Raw genomic sequence first — 23,101 nt, forward strand, 5'->3', positions numbered from 1 at the left:
TGCCTATTCTTCTACAACTTATAGTGTTAATTTTATTTTAGTATATAGAATATGAATATATACTATATGGAGTTTGTTATTTTATCCCTTTATTCCATATATTGAATGCAGGAAAGGCAGCCTTTTAAATTATGTTTAATTTGGAACCAGATTTTAGAGGGTTAGGTACATCTTTTGCAGAAGTGGGTAGGAAATCAGGATATAAGAGAAATTCTACCATTTTTCACTTTCGTAACTTTGTTATAATGAAGTTCTTTTTGAAAAATTATTTGAGAATTTCTTTAGTTTCCCAAAATCTTCCTTAATCCTTTGATACTTAAAGAGGTGTTTTTTGCTTCTAGTACCAGTCATCTTTGTTGATTTTCTTTTTCACTTTTTGATATAACTCATATTCAAGATTATAAGATTCTAAAAATTTTTAAACTTATCTTCATTAATTTTATATGATTGTATATAATTGTGATTGTGCCTATTTTGCTAATAGTTTAATTTACTGTAATTTACATTGTGTTTGGATTATACTGTCAAATGTTTAGAAATCTACAGCTACCAAGAGTCTAGTGACGTCATGAACAGGCATTTCTATTCATAGATGAAGTTGGTTAGGGTTGTTCCATTTTTTAAGTGACCATTTTTATGCCATATATTTATAACTTAGTTCCTTATGTAACCTGAAACTGCAGTCTTAGATAATGCATACTGCATTTATGGAACTCATTAATATTCAGTATGGAGAGTAAAAGGGATTGGAAGCATTCTTAAGAATAAACTTAACATGTTACCATTCTTTGGTAGGGAAATAAAAAATTGGGGATTTAACATCTTTTTCAGTTTTCACAGGTAAATTTAGACTTATTCTTTAATTCTGGAATATTAGAATTTAAATGCATGCTGACATTTGTAACAAATATATTGGAAATAAGATAAAGTAGATACTATAGAAGGCAGATATGAATGAACTACTTCACAAATCTTTTGGTGTTAACTGACCAAGAACTTAGGTTCTGTTAGTTCAGTGTCAAAATTGACATTTCTTGAATTAGTTTCTCCTTGGGTTTTACAAGATTATATTTGAGAAGGAGGTCTATAATAGTATAATCAGATGCTTATGCTTTTTTAGTCCTATAATATAAGAAACAAAAGGGCTTATTTTTTTAATTGCAAAGATGAGTGTAGGATTGGTGCCTAATGAAGTGTGATATTTTAACCTTTGGTGGATTGGGGAGAGTGTCTTCAGTTTGGTTGTGAAATTTTATGTTTGGTTTTTAAATTTTTTTCCCTATTGTTAGTATTTTGTTTTATAAAAAATATGGTAAAATGCATTTAACATAAAATTTACAATCTTAAGCATTTTTTAAATATAGATAAATAGTGCTTAAACAGATTTATATTGTTATACAACCTATTTCCAGTATTTTGAGACCAGCATTAAACAACATCCCCACCTCCTTCTCCCCACAACTCCTGATGGCCAGCAATCTACTTCCTGTTTTTATGAACTTGCATTTTATAGATAACCTTATCTGAGTAGAAACTTATGGTCATGGTTTTTGTGACTGGCTTATTTCACTTAAAGTCCTCTCGTTCATCTGTCATAGTATGTGTCCACATTTATTTCCTTTTTAAGGTTGAATAATAGTCCATTTTATGTATGCACTTATGTATATACATATACCATCTATCTATATCTATATATATATACACACACACACACCATCAATAAATATTTATTTACTTATCTGTTGAAGGACATTTTGAGTTTCTTCCACCTTTTGGTAGTTGGGAATAAGCTGCTTTGAACATGGATAACCAAATATCTATTCAAATTTTTGTCTTACCAAGTTCAATTGCTGGATCATATGATAATTCTAGAATATATTTGAGGAAACTATTATTATTCATAGGAACTGTACCAGTTTGCATTCCCACCAACTATGTACAAGGGCTATAATTTTTCTACATCCTTGCTAAAACTTATTATTGTTACTTTGATAGTAACTATCCTAAAGGGTTTGAAATATAAGCTGTTAGCTTTAATTTTTTCCCCCTAATATTTCATTGAAAACGCTTGAGACACTGGGAACAGAAGGAAAAATAAGAATGTACATACTATCTTATTCTCTTGTATTCATTATCAATGGTTGCTGTAACAAAGTATGACAAACTTATTACCTTATAGTTCTGTAGGTTAGAAGTCTGGCATATACCTCATTAAGATTAAAATCAAGGTGTTGGCATATTTTGTTCCTAAGGCAATAAGAGCACATCTGTTTCCTTACCTTTTCTAGCTTGTAAGAGAGATTGCCTACTCTTTTTTCCTTGTGGCCCCATTTTCCATCTTCAAAGCCAGCAATATTGAGTAGTATCCTCATGTTTCTGTCTCCCTGGTTCTTAATTCGGAGTTTATGGGTCTGATGATTAGACTCACCCAGAGAATTCAAGATAATTTCCTCATATCAGAGTCCTTAGCTTAAACAGTTAGTCCCCTTTTACCATGGAAGGTATCATATTCACATATTTGGGGCACTAAAGGACAGACACCTCGGAGAAAGGGGAGACATTTTTCTTACCATTACCTGCTCACACTTGTGCTCCCTGCCTTACTTCAAAAAAGTGAAAATGCCATTTATAGGGTTAGAATTTGTTAACACATGAATTTTAAAAATAAATTTGGTCTTAGCACCTCTTTGGTTAACTTTTCCCCTTTATTTACCAGTAAGCAGTTCTTGTTGTCAATTCTAGATACGAAATAACCAAAAAAAAGAAAAAAAAAAAAACACCAACCATGTTAATTTAAAGGTCTATTAAATTGGCTTTATTAAAAGATTCATGAATCAGGCAGCATCTACCTACTACTGCAAAGAGTTGTGCAAATAGAATGTTTTCATAGAAAGAGGGATAAGAAAAGAATGATTTCAGGCAAGATTACCTTCTTTTAGGAAAGGCAAAAGGATTAGGATGGTGTCACAGATTACCTCACCAGTGCTGACCAGGAAATCCCATATTAACTGATGTTAAAGTTTTACTTTTGGAAGAAGTTGAAATTGCAGTTAGTGTGTATAAAGGTTTGGAGGGACTTGACACAAATGACTCCATTTGGGGCTTGTTTCTTTTTTTTTAACACAGGATACAGGTTTTTATCTTCCTTGATTACACTGCAGAAAATTTTATATTTATTTTGAAGCATTGAATATTCCACTACAGTTTTCCCCTTTTTTTCTAAATTGTTAAATTTCTCTCAGATGTATAGAAAAGTACAGATAGTAATGTAAACATGACAAATTCATTACCTATTTTATACCTGTTAATATTTTGCCATATTTTCATAGGTCCCTTTCCAACTTTTGTTATAAAACACATGGTACATTAAAAGCAATAATATATTCAGTTATGTGTGGTATACACTAGTAATAGGAACACACAGTTTAAGAAAGGCAGTGCTATCAGAACTGTTAAATCTAATCCATGCTCTTTACCATTGTATTCTAAAGGTTTAACTACTCTCCTAAATTTTATGTTTAATCTCCTCTGCTTTGTTTTCTGCACATAAGTTATATATAAAACTACACATTCTTTTCCTATTTTTTTTTAAAGATTTATTTATTTATTCATAAGGAACTGGGTGGAGGGTAAGAGGATTCACCCAATACAGAGAGGGGAGCAGAATAGGCAGATCGACACTACTGATGGGAGCAGTCAGGAGAGGTCTGCCGAGCCATGTGGAGCTCCTCTGGGGCAGGCGGGAATCGAACTCATGCGGAAGTGGCTTTAGCTTGTTAGTGCTGTGCTTTAACCCGCTGCGCCACCAGGGAGGGCCCACTTTTCCTATTTTTACATACTTCTCTTTCCCAGAGTAAATGGGCTTTCATTTACTTGTTCAGTATCTCATTTTTTTCCTCCATTTTTTTAAATGAGATAAAATTGACATACATAAATATATCACTTTGATAATTCAAGACTGTACAATTTATAGGTTTCTGATATATTAACAATATTGTATGGCTATCATCACTATATATTTCATATTCCATTTTATCCCTCCTCTCCATCCAAACATACCCTGACAACCATCACTGATCTACTTTTGTCTATAGGGATATTTTGGATCTTTCATATAGAAGAAAATCAATCATACAATATGCAGCCTTTTTTGTTAGCATGATGTTTTTCGTGTTTTAACAGTAAATATATGCACAGTACTGCATTTTTAAAAATGACTGAATAATGTATGCTGTGTGGATATATCACATTTTGTACCTTCAGCTATCATTTATATTCATTAAAATATTTTGTCTTTTTGTAACTGGCTTAATCCCAGATCTGTGCCTCCAATGAAGAATTTTTCTTTTGAGTTCCAGACACATTTCCAAACTTTAGTTAGTATGTTTCCATTCAAACTGCTTCTTCTCTTCTGTTCCTTTATCTGTTTGCGGTGTACTTAGTCATCTAAAACCAGAATTAATCTAAGGAGTTAAACTAAACTCTTCCTTCTCATTTTCCTAGTCATCATTTTTTTAAAAGGTTTTCCCAACTGTTCACCACTTTAACTTAATCTTTTTTGTGTGTTTCCATAGCCCCTACATGGGTAATCAGACATAATTCGTCACTTGAACTCTTTTCAGCAATCTCCTAATCTTTATGCTTTTATCCAGTCTATTCTTGAGGTGCTATCAAAAGTCAGTGGCCTTTCTAAAAATGCAAATCAGGTTATGTTATTGTCTCATTTAAATTATTTAAATATTTATGGGATAAAGTTTGTGTACCTTATCATATTTTATGGAGTTTTTAGTAATCTGGCAATTACCTCTCCCTCTCCAACTGTTTTGCTGCATCAATATAAACTTTGCTTGTAGTTTTCCTAATACATTTACTCTTTGTAAAATCTATTACTAGTCATTTTTTTGTGTCTGTGCATGTGACACCCTCCTATTATCTAATGAAAGTGGAATTTTAAAGTAAGAGTAGTTTTATCTCACTTTTTTCTGATACATTTTGCTAGAATTATTAACTTTAAAAACATGTACCTTTTGGTTCTTGAAAGTGAGGTTCTAGTACTTTGCTGTCTACAATCCTCCTAACAGTTATTTTTGTTTCTGTGATCTATAGCTTGTCTCACACTGGTTAAACATCAAAGAAAAAGTTCTATTAGATAGTTGAGACTCAGAAGAATTTAAGACTGGTCTGCTTTTAATGTTTACTAGAACCTGATAATTCTGAAATGCTTTATTATATAGAACTTTGTAAAATAAAAATGCATTATTTCATTAAAACTTGTTTTGAAAAATTAATGAAAGTTAAAGACCAAAGATGTATGCATATTAATAGTTATAGATGGTGAGTTTTTTTTTTAACAAACTATTTTTCTCTTACTCCTTTTTTTTTTTTTTTTAAAGATTTATTTGTGCATACAGAACTGGGGTACAGGCCAGAGGCTCAGGGGCGGCGAGAGGCTTCGCCAGAGACAGAATGGGGAGTAGAACAGGCAGATCAACGAAGTACACTGCTGAGGGAAGCAGCGGGTGGGTCAGGAGAGGTCTGCCACACCATGTGGTCACCTCCGGGGCCAGCAGGAATCGAACTCAAGCGGAAGTGGTTTTAGCTTCTCGGTGCTGCGCTTTAACCCGCTGCGCCACCAGGGAGGGCCTTCTTTTTAAGATTTATTTATTTATGCATACACAGCTGGCATACAGGCCAGAGGGGCAGGGGTGGTAAGAGGGTTCATCAGAGACAGAGTGGGGAGCAGAACAGGCAAGATTGATGAAGGGGAGCAGTAGGCGAGTCAGAAGAGGTCTTCTGTGCCATGTGGGTCATCTTCCTGGCCGGGGATCAAACTCATGTTGAAATGGCTTTAGCTTCTTAGTACTGTGCTTTAATCCACTGCACCACCATGGAGGACCCCAGATGGTGAGTTTTAAGCTTACACCAAAGTGTTTCTCTGAGATGATCTTAGGATCCATTGGTGGTAGTTCTTTTGGGTATTTGTGAATATTCCCTAAATACTCAAAATTTCAATAAGGAAATAAAATCATCAATACATTGAAAAATACCTTTAGGAAACCATTTCACTTGTCAAAAGAATAAAGCAAATTAAGTCAAGTTAGATTAGTATTATAATCAGAGAGATTTAGGAGACTTAAATTTTGAAGAATTGTCCTACCAAAGGAAAAAAATCAACAGGTAGGGGAGAGAGAAAAAATCTCTTAGAAACTTTTAAGGCAATTTGTAAAGGCAAAATAGTCATTTAGTTCTTTTTTTTTTTTTTTTTAAGGAAATAGTGGAGGGTAAACTTTAGATGTTCATGATTGAAGTATCATGCATTACATAGTATTTGGAGAATTTGCATTTTGTGATATTGCTAAACTAAATGTAACTTTAACAGATATGCTTAAAATAGTTGTATATTGATGAATCTGTGTACATAGGGATTATGGTATATTCCAGTTGAAAGTCAACGTAATCATCAGTGTAGTTTTCATTGTCTTTCCACATGATTTTGTTCTAGTGTGTTCTAGGTTGTTAATAGTATATTATAGGCTTTTCTTCCTCACCAAACTATAAACTGATGTAGAATAGGAGTTTAGTTTAAGTCAACTTTTTTCCCATCAGTATTTAGCTTGTGATATAGTAGACTCTTCATAATTCTTGAGTGAATAAATGATTATCAGTTGTTAAACCAAGTCCTTGAATAGTCTCCTAATATAGTCATTTTCTTTAGGAAATAAACTTTGTATACTTGTTTTTGTCAGAGCAATAACTTGTTCTTTGTGTAGTAATAGAATCCTTCATTTGTGTTACAAATTTTTTTTTAAAAGATTTATTTATTTATGCATACAGAACTGCTGGGGTACAGGCCAGAGGTATAGAGGTGTAGGTGAGAGGATTCATCAGAGACAGAGTTAGGAACAGAACAGGCTGACTGGTGAAAGTACACTGCTGAGGAGAGCAGCAGACAGATCAGGAGAGGTCTGCCGCGCCATGTGGGTCACCTCTGGGGTGGGGATCTAACTCATGCTGAAGTGGCTTTAGCTTCTTAGTGCTGTGCTTTAACCTGCTGCGCTACCAGGGAGGGCCCACAATTCTCATTTTTAACAATTTTGAAATGGTAGATTAAAGTAGCTAAAGAGCTTTTATCTATTTACACAGCAGTACATTGCTAATTGATTTCTGTGCCCATTTTACTGTACTTTTAAATTCCTTTTAATTATGGTGCTAATAGTTTGTCAACCATGTTAATTATACAGATCTTGTTTGGTGGAGGAGTAAAGTAATATAAACCAGTTATTCATGGATATCTTTTACATTACTGAAGATAACTATGAATGCTTACTGATTTTAGGGATGATCATTCTCCTCAAGGATAGGATTCTACTCCTTTTTGTCAGATTAGTCTGTAGAAAACTAGATCTTTGTTCCTATGTTCCCCTTTCATTTCAGGGATACATTAAGAAACAAGGATCTAAGGACAGAGTTGGGAATTCTAAGGTTATAAAAGTACCATTATTTGCTAATTATTTGAGATTTATTACATGTGATGAGGTATTACTGATAGGAGGAGCTGTTGCTGTTAACATTATGGGGATTGAAAACCATTGACTAGTAATTTTTTTAAAAACACAATAGACTTGTTTTTTCTTCCTACCTGATAAGTTGTTTTTTTGTTTTTGTTTTGTTTGTTTTTACAAAAAAACTGGTAGATCCTAAGATACAGTATTACTGTTTGTTCCATGTATAAAGGAATTACTATATAGCTTTGCTAAATAATAAGACATATGCTATTAGGTGGTTGGTAGGTAGTTAAGACAGTAACACTTTCTCCATTTGAAAGCATACCAGCTGCTTTGTCTCTTTGAGCATTGTAATTGCTCAAGGTTACTGGGAAGTAGCCTTCAAATATTCTTAAGTGGCAAACACAGAAGGTCACCAACATTTGGATGGACAGTCAGCAGGGAGAAAAGGTCATTTTAGGTAATGCATGTTAACTACCTCAGTACAAAATTGAATTTATAAGGGTCTCATTGAAATGGCAGGTGATATGAAACCTAAAAAGTTCCTACTGGGTAAGCAAGTTAATATAAATAAAAAGGAATTTATAAGACTACTTTTAAATTAATTAAATGGCCATTTCACTAATCATGTTTAGGGCACCATGTGTTTCTTTTAAAGTGAAAGCAAATTTTTTAAGATTTATATATTTATGCATATAAGAACTAGGGTGCAGGCCAGAGGTGTGTGAATGAGAGTGTTAACTAGAGACAGTTGGGGGAGTAGAACAGGAAGATGCACTAAAATACATGCTGAGGGGAGCAGCAGGAAAGTCTGCTATACCATGTGGGTCACCTCCCTGTTGGGAAATTGAACTCATGCTGCAGTGGCTGCCGACAACCTCACAGCTGCACTTTAACCCATTCATTGTGCCACCAGGAATGGCCCTAAGTGAAAACAAATTTATGACTAAAAAGTTTCATAGTTATTTGTGGGAGGGCTTTAACCTTAATAAGCTTCTTTCTCCACCCCTCTCCCCCAACACAATCTTCAGTTCCTGAACTTGTATATCATTATAGTATTTAAAAACTGGTTATTAAAAATTCCCCATTAAAATATTTCTTTAGACAGAGATGACAATTCTACCCTGACAAAGTAGCAACTTAAATTTGTAGGTATGTATAAAGTGAAAGTACTGTTGAAAAGATAGCTGTTAAATTAATCTTAAGCCTCCAAAGTTGGTGGTGTAAGAGTTTATGTCTTAGCACTAGAAAACTACCAGCAGTGAATTCAATCCCCAGCCAGGGAGCTGACCTACATGGCACAGCAGACCTCTCCTGTGTAGCCTGCTGTTTCCTTCAGCTGTGTGTTTGGTCAGTCAGTCTGTTATGTTCCCTACTCTGTCTCTGGTGAATCCTCTCACCTGCCCCTGCCACTCTGACATACACTCTAGCTCTTATGTGCATAAATAAATAAGTCTTTAAAAAATAATTAATCCTAATGTAGCATGGGAATCTTTATATATGTAAAATAGTATTAGAGATCTGAAAGTAATTCTCCATAATCTTAGATGTATGTGGGATGGGCCATATTACCATGTTTTCTTATTGCTGCATTTGTTTGTATTTGTCATATCACTTAAGAAGTGGTAGGGTATGGGTTTAAAAAATATTCACTGTTGAGGTTTGGAAGTTTCTCAAACTGCTAAAAAATGGAGCTTCCATATGACCCAGCAATCCCACTCCTAGGTATTTACCCAAAAGACACAAAAACACTGACTCAGAAAGACCCCTGTACCCCCATATTTATTGCTGCTTTATTTACAATAGGAAAGACATGGAATCAACCCAAATGCCTGAATGTAGATGACTGGATTAAAAAGAGGTGGTACATATACACAGTGGAATATTACTCAGCTATCAAAAAGACAAACGCCTGCCTTTTGCAAGCCACATGGATGGAACTAGAAGGGATCATGCTTAGTGAAATAAGCCAGAAAGAAAAAGAAAAATACCGGATGATTTCACTCATAGCAGGAATATAAAGGATGGGGGCGGGAGGGTAACAATAGTGAACAACTATATACCAGAGACATTTTATGGGGGTGGACTGGGGAATGGGATAAAAAATGGGGTGTGGGGGGGAAGTACACTTGACTGTGGTGATAGCACATGGGTGATTTGGTGATGGGAAGCCTATGGGGATTACAACTGAGATGGAAAAAGGCACAAAATGATGTAAAAATAAACTATTTTAATTAAAAAATATTTACTACTTAAGCCTTTGATACCTGTACAACACTTCTTTCACAATAAGGGAAAGAAGAATCAGAGACTATATTGTGTCGTTCATAATAATTCTCTAATTCTGTAATATGTCTCCCAAATACTTCGGCTCAGCTAAAACTGAGTGTGTATGTTCTGAATCCACTTAATGCATGTATACTTCTACTTTATCCCTAAAACCATAGTTTCACATGTTAATAAAACTACTCTTATAGACTGTGAGCACCTACAATTTGGAACTTATTTTGTCCAGAGTGTTTGGCTTTTTAGAATTTGATAAGAATGTATTAAATTCTTTTCTATATATAAGATGCTGGTTAGTTGCTTTTCAGGAAATAAGTGTATACTACAAATGGATCCTGTCTTTAGAGGACATAACTTACAGTGATTTTCAGTGCAGTAGAAGTTCAAAGTCTGGAAATTACTTTCAACTAAGTTAAGAAAGATGCCCAGAGCTGTTTTTTGACCCAGTGCTTATAAAGGATGTAGAATGTAGCTATTTGGAGATGGAGATAAGAGAGTAGAGATCACGGCTAGACTCCCAACCCCAGTATTAGAAATAGAACAATCACTAGTACATAAATGAGAATACACAGGCTATATAAAGTGGCACTGGTAGTAATATTTGATATAAATATATATGAAAAATAACAGCATTAGATATGAGACCAAGGACTTTAAAATAGATGGTGTTTGAGTTGGGAAACAAAGATAAAACCTGAAGCTTCATTTGTCTTTAACATACGAAGGAGTTAATGCTCAAACCCAGAAACTAATTAGGGTTTGTTTTTTTTTTTAATAATCTAGCAAAATGTATTAAGGGCAATGGGAGTCAGACTGAGAGGACATATGTTACCTAAAAAGAAATGATAGCTATTGTCATTGAATGGCAATAGCTGGGGAATGATTGGTATTTGCCAGCTATATATATTTAGTAGAAACTTTTATTATACACATGAATAAATGAAATTAGAACTTGGACATGAAGATATTTGGAAGTAGTCTCTATAGGGTTACATAATTGCAAATATTAGATTGGTTATGGATGATAAACATTAATAGAGAAGACCAGTTGGATCAGTTTTTTTTTTTTTTAAATAATAGTTCATTTTTACATCATTTTGTGCTTTTTTCCACCTCACTTATAATCCCTGTGGGGATCAGGTTTCTTTTAATGTAGGGAAGTCTTAGTAGGTAGAAAGAAGACTGTAGAAAGATAAAGGATTGTTTTAAGAGGGGTCTATTTGGAGGGCCAAAGAATCTGGAATGGAAAAACTCATCTTGAAGGAAGACAGGGTATGGCTGGCTGGTAGGGTATGGCTGGCTGATTATATTGGTTTAATGAATAATCTGATTACTACTTACAGGTGTATATAGTAACTTACCTGTTATCCTTTCAGAATATTTCAAAATGTTTTGAAGATTATAAGAGAGTAACATATAATGACACTATATATGTAAAGATCACTTCTGAGCTGTAGTCTTTGGGTTTCTTTTTTTTTTTTTATTTTGGAAATTCAGTCGTCTTCTAACAAGTTACCTCTTCTTTTGTTTTCTTCACTAACTGTGTTTCTCATCCTGTTTTTTTTTTTTTTTGTAGTACTAATGGATCATCAGAACATATCATTAATAGTACTATTTATTTTTCTTATTAGTTTGAAACTTCTTAAGGCATTATTTATATGTCTGATTTCTTTTAATATTTTCAATTTATCTTTCTTCCTCCTGGCTATGGGTTGGTTCAGATCGTTAACTCTTTAACAGATTATTTTGGGGTTTTTTTTGGTATACTTGAAGTTGATCAGGTGTACTGACACAAGCCACTACCTCACAAATTAAGGTAGACAAGAATGTCATTTTAACATTTATGATGAAAATATCACTGTCAAAAATGCCAGCTATTGCTTGTTTTGCTGTTAAAATCATCTTGTGAATACGAATTATAATTGGAAAGTTCCTCGCTTTAGGAAATCTGACAATAGTGTAAGGACAGTTGGTCATGTTCAAAGATTTTTACCATCATGATAATCTTTTGCTCTCTGTACAATGCAATGGATTGCTTTGCCTTTCCTTTCATGTTAATTTCCATTTATGTGCAGAAACTATATCCAATGATCTTAATTAAACCAAAATTTATACTATGTCTTATGGTGAGCTATTTCTTATAAATGGCTTATATTACCTGTTTCACACTCAGAGGGTCATTTCAAATTTTCTAGATAAATGTATTTACTTATTCCTTATACAACAGTAGATTTACATATTACCAGCTAGGTTATTTGGAATTCTCAGACTTTTTTCTATCATGCTTGTAACATTTAGAGCAACTAATATGTCAATTTAAAAGGCATATTTTAGGAAGCTTATATTGAGAGTTGTTTCTGGGTGTTCAGGAAAATAAAAACCTTTAATCCGTGTTGGCAATAATAAAAAATCTAATTTTCTAAGGAGAGAGAAAACCAATCAGTGTAATGAATATAAAGTAGACATGAGTGTAGGGTCTCCCTGGTGGTGCAGGGATTAAAGTCTCAGTGCTGTCAAGCTAGCCAGCAGTCCCCGTAGCATGAACTAGATCCGCAAAGGGAGCTAACCACATATAGTAGAGCAGACCTCTCCTGTCTCACCTGCTGCTCCCTTCAGCAGTTATTTCAGTAGATCCATCTGTCCTGCTCTCACCCATCCACACCTAGGCTATAACCCCATCCACACCTAGGCTATAACCCCATTCTTGTATACATACATAAATAAAAACAAATCTATTTTTTAAAAAAAAGACATGAGTGAAGACAATAATTTGAAACAAGGCATATCTTATAAACAGAAGTAGAAAGTTTAGGTATGGAAAGCTATAATAGTCAATGTAAAGAGCACACAATAAATGGGATAAATAACACTGCATATAGCCAAGGAGAAATTAATGAGTAGGTCAGATTAAGGAAATCCATACAAAGAAGGAAAGGACCATATATCCACATATATGTGTATATACTAACATATACATACATGTATATTAAAAAATGACGAACTAGAAGTAGAATCTAGACAACAGGATTCTTAGAAAATGAGAGGGAAAAATGGGGAATAGTAAGTAATTTGAAGAAAAAATAGAGGTAAGCTTCCAAAAGAAATAATGTCAAAAAAGCCTATATAGTGGCATAGAAAAAGGATTGTAGAAAAAGTCTTCATCTATACTCATTGTGAGAAATCTAAAAATATCAACGACAAGGAAAGAATTCTAAAACATGGCCTTTTAATATGAAGTACTTCTTGGGAAAAGATCAAAAGGACTAAATAGGTGATTTTTGTCCTAAGGAAATGTTAACAGTATATGAAATAACTAGACTTATAGTTATTTATAGCAAAACATTAGAAGTCCTGGAAGTAGAGAAGTTATACTCATTTCTTGTAACATCTCCTAGATTTGATATTTGGGAAACTTAACTAGCATCTATAAAATGTATCTATATTTCCCAGACACCAGTATTGTAACAACTTATGCATAAAATACTATATACATAGCAAAGACCATCAATTTTTTATTACATGTTTCTTGTTTTCATGGTGCTCAGATCTTAGTTGGAAGAGTTAGACATTTAAACATAACAGAATGAAGTGTCAGACAGAATCATCATAGATTAATTATGTTCAAAGTCAGATTTGAGAGGAATTTTTTCACTTCATTTTCTAAAACTGAATATGACCATTAATTTTATGTTTTAAATTATAAAAAAGCTTTAATGAATAATGGCAAATTATTTTAGTAGCTGTCATATCTAATAAAATTATAGTCTTCATTTTTTTTTTAAAGATTTATTTATTTATGCATACAGAACTGAGGGGTACAGGCCAGAGGTGCAGGGGTGGTGAGAGGCTTCACCAGAGACAGAGTTGGGAGCAGAACAGGCAGAGTGACTGAAATACACTGCTGAGGGGAGCAGCGGGCGGGTCAGGAGAGGTCTGCCTCGCCATGTGGTCTCCTCCGGGGCAGGTGGGAATCGAACTCATGCGGAAGTGGCTTTAGCTTCTCAGTGCTGTGCTTTAACCCGCTGCGCCACCAGGGAGGGCCTATAGTCTTCATTTTAATTAGCAATCCCTCTACCAAGCCTTCCTTTAATTTTCTTAAGCTAAAGAAACAGGAAAAAAAAAAAACTACTGTGTGAATGTGCTCATCATGTTTTTAGTCTAAGATTATGATATTAATTTAGGTGTATGTCATCTCTTCTTAGTTGAAGTCCTCTTTCATTTACCTGAGCACCTATATTTTTATACTTTACATATACAAACCATATAAAAATTCACATTATTATAGAATAATGGGGGAAAGATGTCCTGAACAAACTTCACAAACAGTTTCTATGGATTTCACCCCCACCACAGACCAAAGAATATCAAGGCACCAAACCAAGGACTACAAATCCCAGAATGCCATCACCACTGAAGGGAGGATTCCTGAGGACTGAGGGTGGGGTTAAGTAGCTAGGTTTGGCATATAACCAGACATGTGAGCCTCAAGGGTCCTTGGGGTTTTTTTTGTTTGTTTGTTTGTTTGTTTTCCTTTTTCCCTGGCCTTCACTTGCTATTTGGTTACATTCACCCATTAATCTCTCTCTTTCTCCTGGAATTACTTATTTCTTCCATTCCCTCTTTTGTAAATACACCCTTCATTACCACTTTTTGTATGACTTGGAGTTGAATTTCACTATTAAGTCCCTGTTAAGCACACAGGTAAGGACCCACAATCAGGCCAACCTGTTTCACATTGGGGTTGCCTTGTAATACATTCATGATAATAACCTCAAATGACATTTAAATTGCTTTCTTAATACCCTTCTTGAGGAAACTTCTATTTTGCATGATTTTTTTTTTCAACACCAATATGTTAGATGTCTTCGCTTTTTATTCCCAGGAAAAACTTTATCGAAATTCTGAAAACCTACTGGATTTGTGTCTATTCTCCTTTGCTCCTCGTGTCCTTGGTTGTCCAGGATTGACCTTACCTGTGCTAAGTATCTCATCCTTTTCTGCCCTCTCAGACATTTTGTCATTTTAATTTCCTCTCCTTTTTCTTTCTTTCTTTTTCTTAAAGACTTAAATTATGCATACAGAACTAGGGTACAGGCCAGAGGTGTGGGACGTGAGAGGATTCACCAGAAAGCAGAGTACAGAGCAGAATAAGCATAAGCATATTGACTGAAATACTGTTGAGGGGAGCAGCAGGCAGGTCAGGAGAGCACCATGTGGGTCACCTCCCTGGCTGGGAATTGAACTTATGCTGCAGTGGCTGTGAATCACTTCATAAGGTACCTGGTAGCACACCTTAACCCATTGTGCCACCAGGGAGGGCCGCTTCTCCTTTTTTACCATGACTTATTTTTGACCATTTACATCAAAGCAATCTCTAATAGTTTTTCTCTTGAAGAACCCCAAATGCTTTTAATATCATGTTTTTTATCTGGGAGCTTAAGCTTCTGACACTGCTCAGTTCTTGCTCATTTAAGATCCTTGTTTTGGGTGATATGTCTGGGTGTGACTGGAATTTTCTTGAAACTTCTTGTGCTTCCATGGTTGAGAGAATTCATGTTTTCCATCAAATCTGAACACAATTCTAGCTATTACATTCTAAAATAATGCTCCATGGCCCTCACTGGTGATGCATCGGATTAGAGCGAAGCACTATGAAGTTAGCCACAGCTGCTTAAGCACACAAGTTCAATCCCAGGCCAGAGAGATGATCTACATGGCATGGCTGACCTTTGCTGACCTTCCCACTGCTCCCCTCATCAGTCTGCCTGTTCTGCTTCCCACTCTGTCTCTGGTGAATCCTTTCACCACCCCTGTACCTCTAGCCTGTACCCCAGTTCTGTATACATAAATAAATAAATCTTAAAAAAATAAAATAATGCTCCTTTCTTTAAAAATCTTTTGTTGGACATCTTTGTATTTTTAGTCTGTCCTTCTTGACCCTTAACATCTCTTTTATAATCTTTTTTACTATCTGTGTGCTATGTAGATATAATTTCTTTCATTCTTTTTTATTTATTCATCATATCTTTATCTTTATTAATTTATTGTTTTACCTGACTATTATGAATTTTAGTGCATGTATTTTTTTTCACTTCAAGAAATTCTTTGTGGTTCTTTAAAAAATGGACCTGGTCTGCTTTGTGTTTCTTGTTCTTAATAATTTGTAACTCACTTCTTGCATCTTAAAAGATTTTCATTTTGAAGGGCCCTCTCTGATGGCACAGCTGGTTAAAGCACAGCACTAAGAAACTAAAGCTACTACAGCATGAGTTTGATCCCCGCCTGCCCTGGAGGTGTGACCACATGGCGTGGTAGACCTCTCCTGACCCGCCCGCTGCTCCCCTCAGCAGTGTACTTCCTCGATCTGCCTGTTCTGTTCCTTGCTCTGTCTCTGATGAATCCTCTCACCTACACCTCTATACCTCTGTCTTGTACCCCAATTCCGTATGCATAAATAAATAAATTTTTTTTTAAAGATTTATTTATTGATGCATACAGAACTGGGGTACAGGCCAGCGGCTCAGGGGCGGCGAGAGGCTTCACCAGAGACAGAGTGGGGAGCAGAACAGGCAGATGGACGAAGTACACTGCTGAGGGGAGCAGCGGGCGGGTCAGGAGAGGTCTACCATGCCATGTGGTCACACCTCCGGGGCAGGCGGGAATCGAACTCATGCGGAAGCGGCTTTAGATTCTCAGTGCTGTGCTTTAACCCGCTGCGCCACCAGGGAGGGCCAATAAATCTTTTTTAAAAAAATAAAAAATTTTCATTTTGAAAGTCTTACCCATAGAAAAGGCTGCAAATAATAATATGAAGTATTTCATTTTCCTAAAACAGTTGATTGTGAGTTGCAGACATGGTTACCTTAGCACTGAGTACTTAAGTATATCTTACCAATTTGGACAACCTTCTGTACCAAATGATAGTTTAGCTGTCATGAACAAGAAATCAACATGCCCAGATTAAATTACCTAACCTTACGGTGCTTTTCAAATTTTGACAGTTACCTCAGAATTTTGAAGATTATTTTGGAATTGGTTTAGTTTTTCATTATTAGATTCAGATTGGTTTTTTGGATTAGGATATCATAGAAGTAATCTTACCATTACATTTTATCAGGTAGTGCATAATATACTTTTCTAATACAGAGGTTTACTTTGTCCCTTTATAATTAGTAAGCATTTTGTGGAATATACTGTGAAATGGGAAATGTAAATATCCATTTGTTATCAAACTTTTCATTTATATCACTATGGACTTACAGATTGTATATGATTATAATTTTTTTTTCATTACAGTGACAAATTGTTCACATCTTCGCTAATGAGGAATCCCGTTAATTCTGTGGCCTTCTGATATATCCCCATTATTCTTTGAATGCTTGTTTACTGTTTGGCATGCACATTTATTAGTTTTCTTTGTTGCCATAGTAAGTTACCATAAACTTAGATATTAAAACCTCAAATGTATTAGCTCATAGAACACTGGGTTGGGTTGTCTGATTTCTCACAAGGCTGACATCATAATATTTTAAAAGATTTATTTATGCATGCAAGAACTGGGGTACAGGCCAGAGGTGCAGGGGATGAGAGGAAGGATTCACTAGAGAGAGTGGGGAGCAGAACAGGCAGATTGGCTGAAACACACTGCTGAGGGGAGCTGCAGGTGGGGTCAGGAAAGGTCTTCTGTGCCATGTGGATCACCTCCCTGACCAGGGATTGAGCTCTGCTGTGGTGGCTCTGGATAGCTTCATAGCTTCATAGTATTATGGTTGAACCCCTTGAGCCACCAGGGTGGTCCCTGAAATCAGAGTATTCATGGCTGATCTCTTACTATCAGGAAACTGAGAACAACCCACTTCCAGTCTCATTGGGTTCTTGACAGAATCCAGTTCATGTAGTTGTAGGATTGAATCACCATTTCCCTTCTGACTCACTTGGAGTCCTCCCTTAAATTCCAAAGACTTCGATGTCTTTCCACACATGTCCCTACATCTTAGAGACAGCAGAAATGATTTGAATTCTTTCCCCACTTAGAATTTCTCTGATTTTCCCCTTCTGCCTCATCTCTTTTACTTTCTATTCTGCTGTGTCTCCCACCAAGTGCTCTAACTTCTCTTGTGATTACCCTGGGAACCACCTGGACAGTGCATTTATTTTAAAGCTAGCTCACCACTAACTTGAATTCAGTCTTCCAACAGCTATACCTACATTAGCAGTCAATTGAATAAATAGGAGATGGGAAACTTGAGGGAAATCTTTTAGAATTCTACCTACCATAATAGGATATAGTGATACTCTTTCTCAGAATTTTAAAATTCCTCTCATTTCTTTTAATCTTTGTTGCTTCTGTTTCTGATGTTCATGAAAGTCATCAAATCTTAATGTTTATGTCTGCTAATATGTGGTCCTGGGAATTGTTTCCTTCTATGTTTTCTAATTTTGGATTGTGAGCTTATTTTATAGCTTGGATTGAAGACTGATAGTTTAAAAGAGGTTTAGTGGTTTCTTCTACTATATATCACCTGGTTCCTGCATATATTAATTTAATATTTGGTATTTACCATATCAGGCATATGGTGTAAATTCAAACCCAAATGCTGTATGAATATAATACTGTGAATATGAAATCTCAAGGTTCCCTATCCAGAGCGCATATGAAATTAGGAAGCTTTCTTTTCTTCTGATACTGTCATTTTTCGGCCTTGCTTTTTTGGTTGCAAGTGATGGGGGCAGGAGGTGAGGTGGGTGGTCTGTCATTCTTCTAAAAGTTTAACCTTTAGAAAGTTTCATCTATGTAAATGATGTCTCATCATTTTTAACTTTCAATCCATTGGAAGCCTAGTGTCTCATCTCTTTTCCTTATGGAAGTTAAAGCCAAAGTTCCTTTGTTATTGATAACAGTCTGGCTACATTATCATATCCTTTTGAAGTTTTTTCCTCTTTATTTTTTACTCCTAAGGATTTCCCTTATTTTCTTGAAGTCACTGCTATTCATTTTTGGGTCATTTTAATTAGGTATGATTTTAACTTACCTGGTCTTGCCTCATTGCCATAAACAAACCACTGACTGATTTTTTTTTTAAAAGATTTATGTATGTATGTATGTATATGCGTGCATGTATACATGCATATAGAAGGGGTACATGCCGGAGGTGCAGGGGTAGTGAGAGGCTTCACCAGAGACAAAATAGGGAGCAGAGGGGAGCAGCAGGCTGGTCAGGAGAGGTCTGCTGCGCCATGTGGGTCACCTCCAGGGTGGGGATCGAACTCATGCTGAGGCCGCTTTAGCTTCTTATGCTGTGCTTTAACCCGTTGCGCCGCCAGAGAGGGCTTACTGACTGATTTTGTTAAAGCCACTTCACACAGATTTGTCTAATAACTACCACTCCATTCAGGTAAGGAATATCTTTCACACTCCCAAGTTCAGTAGGTATTTTTCATTCTTCATCTTAGATCTTTCACCATATTTGTTTTTGTTAAGGATTTCCTCCCTCTACAACACCTTTTGTCTCTCCCCCTGTCCTCCCCACTCTTCCCCTTCTTTTTTTCTCTGACATGTTTAACTTGGATAACTTTAGTCTTGACCATTTATTTTTTTGTTATCTTGTGTCTTCCCCTAGTTTAGTGTTGAAATCCTTTGGAGCTAAATCTTGAGTCCCTGCTTTTTTCAATAATTTTCAACACATTTAAGCTACTTAAAATACTTTGTTTAAAATATTACAATAGCTAGTTAAGTAACCTTCCTGATTCCATGTTTTTATTGTTTTCAGTGCATTATCACTCTATAGCCAAAGTGATCTTTTAAAAATTATAATTCTGGGCCTTCTTGGTGCTTAGGGGGTTAGTCTCTCACACTATCACCACTAGGGTCTGGTTCAGTTCCCCTCCAGGGAGCTGACCCATGTAGTGCAGCTGGCCTTTTCTGTCTTATCTGCTGCTCCCCATCAGCAGTATATTTCAATGGATCCGCTGTTATGCTCCCCACTTTGTTTCTGGTGAATTCTTTCACTTCCTCATACATCTGGCCTACACCCCAGTTCTTCTACATTAATAAATCTTTAAAAAAAAATAAAATGCAGACTTAAAACAAATAAAATAAAAAATAAAATTCTGATCATTCCAGTCTTCTGATTAAAACACTTTAATAGTTTTCCATTAAGGTGAATTCTCTAAGTTCTTCATGGTCTGCAGTGTTTTGCTTCATATTTGAACATCTTACTCATTTGATTATTTATAGTACACTGGCAGACCTATTAAGTATTAAGACCCGTTGTATCTAAGTCATGGAAGGGAATTCTGTTAAATTGAAGAAAAAAAAATGTATGTGTAGTTACTTTAGAGAACATGGGTCAGCTCCCTGGTGGGGGTGGGGGGCTGGTGAACCAGGCCCTAGCGGTGATAGTGTGAGAGACTGAACCCCTAGGCACCAGGAAGGCCCAGCATTATAATTTTTAAAAGATCACTTTGGCTATACAGTGACAGTGCCCTGAAAAACAGTGAAAGCATCGAATTCCCGAAAGGGAATTCTGTTAAATTGAAGCAATATATATATATACATATATATACACACACACACACACACACACACACGTATGTATACATACATACGTGTGTGTGTGTGTGTGTGTGTGTGTGTATGTGTATAGTCATCTTAGAGAACTAAAGGAAAAATCCTATTCCAGACTTGCGGAAGGAAAGAAATAAGGGTATTTTCAAGAGCTAAATAGGAATTAATAAACTCTTAATATTATTATATTAGAATAACCTAGATTTGAACATTTTCTGTCCTTATGAGTATACATTCATAATTTAAATTATCGAGACACAGAATTTTTTCTTAGGTTACGTATTCATCCGTGTTTACATCATTCTGCCATGGTGCAGAATGAGTGTATAGAAGGAAGTGTACTTCCCTGCTAGAAAATAGAGTGCTATTTAGAAAAGAAACAAGAGAATTGTAGGCAGATAAAAGTGAATAGAGAGCCCTCCTGATGGTGTAGCAACTTAAAGCACAGCACCGAGAAGCTAAAGCCACTTCAGCATGGGTTCCATCCCCAACCTGGAGGTGACCTACATGGCACGGCAGACCTCTCCTGACCTGCCCACTGCTCCCCTCAGCAGTGTACTTCATCAATTGGCCTGTTCTGCTCCCCACTCTGTCTCTAATGACTCTTTTACTGCCCCTGCACCTCTTGCCGGTACCCTGGTTCTATATGCATAAATAAATAAATCTTAAAAAAAAAAAAAGTGAACAGAAATGTTCTCTTAGAATTCCAGTTAGTTAGTCACTTCTTTTTCGAGCCGCAACCTGTGTATAATAATTATTTATAGTAATTAACTATACTGATAATTTCTGTTAAGTTGCCCCTTGTATTTTGTCGCAGCACATTCTACTTTTTGTCATAACATTAATATTTGAGTGACTACTGTCTGATTGATTTACTGTAAAATCCAAGATTGTCATGGATAGTATCTTCTGCATCCAGTGTTTTGTCTAGGTATGTTAAGCACATAAATATTTGTGGAATATTGTAACGAAGTGAACTATGTATTATAGTCATGTGCCGCACACAACTCTCCATTCACTAATGCACCGCATATTTGAATGTTCCCACTCTTTTAGGTGTACTGTCTAGATTTGTGCAATCAGTGTTAAGTTCACCTAACTGTGAATACATGCCAGTTAATGACACAAAAAAGATACTGAAAATATTTTATAATGAAATAAGAAAATATACATGTTAGTTATAAAGGAATTTAAAAATTTATATTCAATACATAGACAAAACAAAGCTATAGCTTTGTACTGTAATGTTTGAAAATACATAAAAATAACAGCTATAATTGTTTATTTCCCCCTACTTTTCCATCTGTTTCATATTTGTGATGATAGTAATTTTATTGATAAAGTCAGAAGAAGCAATTATAATGAGCAAAATTGTTCTCTTCTGTGTGAAAGTATAGCAGTAATGTAAGAAAGTTGATTTCTGCCTGAAGACATTAGGAACACCTATATTCCATTAATGTGACCAAGAGTCTCAGAAAGAAAACTTTTAATTTACGTTTTCTGAGTAATGTTTGTGTTAAATTCTACTACAGTCCAGAAAGGAAAAGCCAAAGTAAAGAATATCCTTGGTGTTTATTATTCACCAAAGGAAACAGACATTATAGTAGCAGTAACAGTTAATACTTTCTGTAGCATATGTTACTCTATTTACTCCCTTTAACAATAGATAGTGTTGGGCTCTCCCTGGTGGCACAACAGGTTAAAGCTCCGCATTACAAAGCTCTCCAAAGCCACTGCAGCAGAAGTTCCGATCTCCCACCAGGGAGCTGACCCACATAGCAGGGCAGACCTCTCCTGACCTGCCCACTGCCCCTCTTATCAGTGTACTTTGTATGCCTATTCTGCTCCCCACTCTGTCTCACCCACCACACCTCTGGCTTGTACCCCAGCTCTGTAAGCATAAATAAATAAAAAAGTGTTCCTTTTTTATATTTTAGTAATATGGGTACTGTTCATAAAATGCTTACTATGTAGTAGGGTATTCTAGTGATATTAATATATGCTTTGCATATATTATGTAGCCTTTGCACCAGCCCCATGAAATTGTTGATACAATTCTTTTATAGATGGAATATATTATGTTCAAAGAGTTTGAGTTGTTTGCATGAGGGAGCAGGGTTTGGACTTTAAGCCACTTTTACACCATATTAACCTCTAGGAAAGGGACATGGATTAGGATAACTTACCAGGTTTAATCATTTACTTGGTTAAATATTCCTTGACTGTCCCATTCATTTACTGAGATTTTATGCTGAATAAACAACTTGATGTAGTACTGATTTGCCCTCCCAAGAAGTTTGAAAATGCAAAAGAGGAATTCTGGTTGGTAAACACTAACATTTCTGTGTCTTGACTGGTATACTTTTATATATCAATTTAGTATAATTGCATTGGGCACAGTAATAAAAGTTTACTAAACAATGTTTTCTTGGTGGTGCTCACAACACATCATTCTTCTTAAGCTACCTCCTTCCATGTTTCCACATCCAGTGGGTATTATCTAGTGTCTTAGCCGTTCAGCATCGTTTGGTACAGTTAGGCCCTCTTTCTTCAGACTCCTCATTTTCAGTCACATTGTACTCAAGGTTTTATTCCATTCTCACTGATCTCAGCTTTCTTTACAAATTCCTATACAGTTAACTATCCTTAAAATTTGTGGTCTTGGCCCTCCCTGGTGGCGCAGCGGGTTAAAGCACTGCACTAAGAAGCTAAAGCCACTTCCGCATGAGTTCGATCCCCGCCT

At 35.7% G+C, this 23,101-nt stretch overlaps 1 protein-coding gene across 4 annotated transcripts in view; it reads left to right on the forward strand.

Moving 5' to 3' along the window:
* The window catches only part of MLLT10 (myeloid/lymphoid or mixed-lineage leukemia (trithorax homolog, Drosophila); translocated to, 10), a 200,153-nt gene that overhangs the window by 140,342 nt on the left and 36,710 nt on the right, over positions 1 to 23,101 (forward strand). The gene's annotated exons all lie outside the window — the stretch shown is intronic.

This window comes from Condylura cristata, unplaced genomic scaffold (assembly GCF_000260355.1).
Source record: "Condylura cristata isolate star-nosed mole 26May11 unplaced genomic scaffold, ConCri1.0 scaffold00030, whole genome shotgun sequence".
Taxonomy (NCBI): domain Eukaryota; kingdom Metazoa; phylum Chordata; class Mammalia; order Eulipotyphla; family Talpidae; genus Condylura; species Condylura cristata.